Source organism: Salvia miltiorrhiza, chromosome 5, assembly GCF_028751815.1.
Source record: "Salvia miltiorrhiza cultivar Shanhuang (shh) chromosome 5, IMPLAD_Smil_shh, whole genome shotgun sequence".
Taxonomy (NCBI): domain Eukaryota; kingdom Viridiplantae; phylum Streptophyta; class Magnoliopsida; order Lamiales; family Lamiaceae; genus Salvia; species Salvia miltiorrhiza.
The window spans coordinates 38496479-38502293 of NC_080391.1; the positions used below are offsets into that span (position 1 = coordinate 38496479).

A 5815-nucleotide genomic window follows, 5' to 3' on the forward strand; every position below is an offset into this window, starting at 1 on the left:
CTGACTGCTGTTGACGGGCATGTTCTTACCAGCTGCTTCCTTCGGTTGGCCTCATACCAGGTGGTACACTTCGGAGATTTTCGCGCCTCGAATGGTTCTGAGGGGTACTTTGCCGAGCTCTCTTCCCTAGGAGTTCCAGTCTGGCAGCTTGGATAGTTTTGTTCCAGTAATGCCCATTCTGACCATATTTCGTGCATATACCCTTTTCTGAGTTTTCCCTTCAGAATACATGTTTTCTCCCCTAGACGACTCATACAAACATAAAAAAGAAAAATAGGGCCAAATGGCCCAAAAGTCGAAGACGCATCACTTATCATGGAATATTTGTGGGATGGCTCCCACGGCTCAGAGTTTACTTCGGCGATATTGCTTCGAATACAAGCCGATCATCTTTGTTATTTTTGAACCTAAAACTAATTATGATAACGTACTGGCTTATCTTTGGCATTCGATGAACATAGTTCTGGTCCGTCAAAATGTTCGTCACTCTATGTCCTCTAATATTTGGATTTTCTCGGCCTCTACTACGACTGCTCAGGTTCTTCACTCCTCGGATTAGGTGGTGGTGATTTCTTTTGGCTTTGCTGCCGGGACCTTCACGGCGGCTTTTATCCATGCGAATTGTGATTATATTACGCGCCGGTCTTTATGGTCTGAGTTTGCGGCGTACGTTAATGGTGACACCTTCTTCATGGGGGACTTTAATTCCATTTTAGGGGCTCACGAGTGTTGGGGATGAAGTAACCCTTCGGCCATTGCTTGCCGGAAATTCTGCCATTTTATTGATACTTCTTTGCTAGCTCAAGCTGCCTTCCTCTAGTCCGTTCTTTACTTGGACGGATAGGCGTCGTCCCTGATCGAATCTGTTTTGGATCGTGTACTGTGCTCTGATTCGTTCTTGGATTGTTGGCATTCTGTGAATTATTTGGTTCTTCCTAGTGTGGGTTCTGACCATACTCCTCTGGTGCTTCGTTGTTTGTCTCAACCCTCCACTTTGAGTAGGCGTCCCTTCAGGTTCCTTAACATGTGGATTGAGCATAGTGACTTTCTCCCAATGGTGCGTTGGCCTTTGGTCAGAGTGATACATAAGTTGAAACGTCTTCGCCATCAGATGAAGAGTTGGAACAAGTCGGTTTTTGGGGATTTTAATAGAAGCATTGAGGATCTCCTTTCTCAGCTCTCGGACAGTCAGAGTCGCATGGACTCCATGGGTTTTACAGAGGAGTTATTGGAGCAAAAGGTTCAGCTTCAAACCTCGCTTGGGATTATGTTGGACCGCCAAGTCTCTTTGTTGCAGCAAAAGAGCTGGGTCTCTTGGCTCGAAGATGGGGATCGTAATTCTAAGTTTTATCATGCTATGATAAAGGCTAGGAGAGGCCATAATCGTATTGAGCACTTTATGATAAATGGGAGCTTGGTTTCTAAGCCGCCTGAGATTGTCCAACCGTAATTCTTGAAGGAATAAATATAATCGACGTGTAACTTATTCATGGAAATAAACAAGGGAAAAATATTCTTGTTGAATTCCAATAGGATAGCAAGTCGGGCTACGCCCATTTGGATCATAAGTTCTCTTTCATGCTTCTGATAACCGATATTCATTAGCATAAAACTACGAGTTAAAAGTCTAAGTTCGATCAAAGATGTAATTCAAAATCTAACATGAAAGTCTTAAGTTGAGAAAATAAAAGACTAAGAAGAGTTATTGCTACAGCGGAAGTCTAAATAGGAAATTGAACCATAGCCTCAGCTCAGTCCCGTCAGCACCAGCCAGCCAACCTGAAAATATTTGAAAGTATTTGGGCTAAGTACTAATGTACTTAGTGGGCAAGCACTTTCTAAAACATTTTATATTTTCGTAAAGACAGTTTATGCAATCACACTTGACATAACTTAGAAGGTTTTAAAGTAGAAGAACTTCTAAGCATGTCAAAACATTTCATTTTATTTGTGCGCACATGTCACACTCCATTTCCGTTACTCGTTGTGATCCTGAACCTTTTAGCCACTGTCGGATCCTTTACTCCTGCTTACTTGAACTGAGGGCGTAACCCAGACACATTTACTTTGACCTCGGGATGCCACCCAGGCAGGTCCTTATATTTCACATGCTCCGTAACACATTCAGCCGAGCACCCTTATAACTCCTCTAGCCAGTGCTCGATGGAGATCAACCCACCAAGTCAGCTAACATGTGTACATAAACATGTTAGGTCATAAGAGAACCTCAATTGATTAATTTTGTGAGCCTTCAACAGAGCATAGTGCACATAAACATTTTATTGGATAATCAATTTGCATTTCATTGAAACATTTAGAGCTTAATGACTTAATCATACATTTGGAAAGTAAGCCCACCTGTATATAGGCAAAGCCAGTCGTTTAATCATAACTCTGAATCGGAATAGCAGCGCTAATCCTCCTGATCCACAAAGCCTACAAGAATACTATTCTTAATAGGTCTCCTGAATCTAATCTTAAGTCATAGTGAAGGTTCTTAACATTCTATGATTCATCACGCCGGGTTTTCAAAATTTAATAATTAATTGTTTACTTTTTTTATATTTTTTTCTTCAATTTCAACTTGTATGCTTTAGTTTAATTTTGTGATTATTAACTAAGGTTTATTCCATCAATTTAGGGTATATATTTATTTTTTATCATTTAATTTTACTTTTATTAACTAATAATAGGTTGATAAATTCAAAGTTATGGTATATACTTGATGAGGACTGTAATACTCATCAGCGCTGTGCTTAGCAATACAGTGACATTTTACCTAATTATTATTATTATTATTATTATTATTATTATTATTATTATTATTATTATTATTATTATTATTATTATTATTATTATTATTATTATTATTATTATTATTATTATTATTATTACTATTATTAAATAAACTAACCAGCGCAGGTTTAACTAAAGACTGGGGATAATAAAAGAACCCGAAGCACCTGCACGGGATAAAGAGCCCGAAGCACCTGCGCAGGATAAAGAACCCGAATTGTCTGCGCAGTCACAAGATAACGAAGCTCTCGGCGCTGAAGGCTCAAGTGAGGAGTTAACGATAAATTTACTAAGGCATTACGGGGCTTTAGGCCCAATTATCTTAGTGAATGAGCTTGAGGCATTAGGGCTCAATCTCATGTCTATAAATAGAAGGTCTATCATTAGAGTTGAAGGATTCTATTCATTCTAGCACGACACTTATAACATGTAACTCTTTCGAAGTATAGTGAAAAATCCGAAGAACTCTCGTGGATGTAGGTGTTGATTTCATGTTTCATCAACTGCCGTCTATGGAAAATAGAACTAAGGCGTGAGGTTTTGCTTTCGAAAAAATTGCGAGCTCATCGATCTCCGTTGTACTAGTTCATCAAATCATTTTTCCAGTTTCCGGCGATATCACCGCCGGATCCCGATCAGACCAGATTCACAAACCCCAAAGATTTCCCAATTTTCACTGCCAAAATCCCCTAATCATCTCCAATCGAATTCCTTAGTACAGGTAACTGTTCATCAGTTAAATTTTTGGATTCAATGTTCTAGAATTCTGGTCAGCTTCGCAGATGTCTTCCCCGATCTAGTTTTGCACCTCCCTCTTCAAAGATTCCCCACCGCAGCTACTCCCAATTATCTGTTCTGAATCTGCCCCATTTTTTCTCTAAAAATACTCCGATCGAGAAATGGGAAATCCTCTAGATCCGATCCAAAATGTGGCAAAAGGAAATACATCCGGCAATGCTGGCCCCTTTTATCTCGGTCTGAAAATCTCAAAATCCTAATCGAAAATATCCTTAGGGGAATGCAAGAATTTCTGCCCAAATCAAGAAAAACCCCCAATTCCTAAAATCTGGGCTCATTCTTCAAAGATTCTCTACCGCAGCAGCCCCCAACTTCCGGCAGGGACGTGTGCGGTTGAAATCGAAGTTCCAACACAGACCGTCACTGTCTCTTGAAGAACCTCAAAGAATCATACCCCAAAAATCCAAAAACTCCAAAACAGATCCACTGCAAAATCAATTCTCCTGGAGCCAAATCGAAGTTACAGCGATCCCGGTGAGTCCGCCGACACAGCGCCTCGCGCTGCACGGCTCCGCTGCGGGTCAAGGGCGTGATTCATTGGATCTCCCAAATTCACGACTGAGCCTTCAACTCTCTCTCTCTCTCAATAATTTTATTTGAATTTTCTTACAACTGAGGACATCGTAACTAACCGATGGCTCTCCTTCTCGATGATGTTCGAGGTTTGCAGAGCCCGCGTTATTGGGAATTGGGGAGTCTCATAAATCGGGCCCTAAAGCTTCTCAGTCACTGAACTTTCAACACAACCCAGGAACCTTTATTCAAGGTTCGAGCGTAGGTCAGAGTGTGTGGGCCTTAGTCTTCAATTCCGGCCAGAAGAAGGTGGGTTCGGCAACGGATCGGGGTCTCATGCCAGCTGAGTTTATGAGTGCGGTGCTGAATATCATCTGCTCTAGCTGCCGCAGCAGAATAGCAGTCTCCCTGACACTGATCGCCTGGGCACACAACAATTCTCTATCCTAAATTGCAAATTTCGGCCGTTAGTCGGTGGCTCTCTGATCTGTTGCTTTGAGTTTCCGGATCCTATCTGATCAATGGTGGTGATGGCTGATCTTGACAGCTCTCTGTTCCTGCTTCGCGCAGCCTACATCAGGGGAAAATCGAAGAAGATCTATGGGCGTTTCACAGTCGCAGTTATGACCAAGCCACTTGATTACTGGCCCAATTTGATTGGGAAGACATCAATTTATCAAAGATTTCATTCTTCTATTTTGTGCTGCTTATCTTGCTTGGATTTTCTTGTAATCCTATCTGATCCGCTGTGCAAAGGTACAGCAATGCCTGAGGCAGGGGGTAGGGCTTGATCTCCTCGAGGAATTGTTGATTGATAACATGGAGCTCAGCGAAATATTATCCGAGCACGGCGGCGATATGGAGTCGAAGAGTAAGTATAGCTTCCATCATAAAAATGGGAAGACGAGGTCTGCTATTTGATTTTGGAAATTGTGTGCGGGATATGCTGGTAATTGTTTACTCGAGAGATTATATGATTCGTGATGTTTTAGTGGTCCTAGCAAAGATCAAAGACTTAAATATCGAGCTTTGTGTAGTCTTCTGCCTGGGGCTTAGATGAACATATTGATGCATCAGAATGCTTGAGTTCTCCAAGTTTAGTATGCCTAGTTAATGGTTAACAGTTGTGTGTGATGTGAAAATCATTTAAGATGTTTGTCAATTGCTATTAACAAGCTTGCATGTTTTAGCTAATGGTTGAACTGAACATATACTACAATTATATGTGTTTGATTTAGATTTTTGACTATGCTGTCGCGTGTGGTAATCAATTGGCCTTAGTTTTGTTCCTTTTAAAAAAGGATAATGATCGAAGATTTTATTATATTCGCATGATTTGATTTAGTTCAATCATACCGCTTGGACTTGTGAAGCAAAAATGTCTTTGTAGACAATTTGAATTTGATTGTAGGGTCAAAATTTAAAATACCCACCTCTATAACTTATCTATAAAAAATACTCCCTCTGTCCACGAAAAAGTGGCCTACTTACCCCTTTTTTTTGTCCACGCCCTGTTTACCTTTTTGTACATTCATACCCTTTACTTTTCAATTTATTTACAACTTATGTCATTAATAAATCCATACTTTTATTTAATCTATGCAATTAACCCACACAATTAATTCCATTTATTTATTTATTTTCTTAATTTTCAGTTTATTTATTTATTTATTTTCTGAATTTCAAGTTTATTTATTTATTTATTTTT

General features: G+C 40.0%; 1 long non-coding RNA gene across 1 annotated transcript; it reads left to right on the top strand.

Moving 5' to 3' along the window:
* Nucleotides 1-2952: 2952 nt before the first annotated feature.
* LOC131024347 (uncharacterized) lies at nt 2953-5344 on the top strand. The gene is made up of 2 exons (XR_009101772.1): nt 2953-4068; nt 4265-5344. It is a non-coding gene; the product is annotated as an uncharacterized LOC131024347 (long non-coding RNA).
* Nucleotides 5345-5815: the final 471 nt, after the last annotated feature.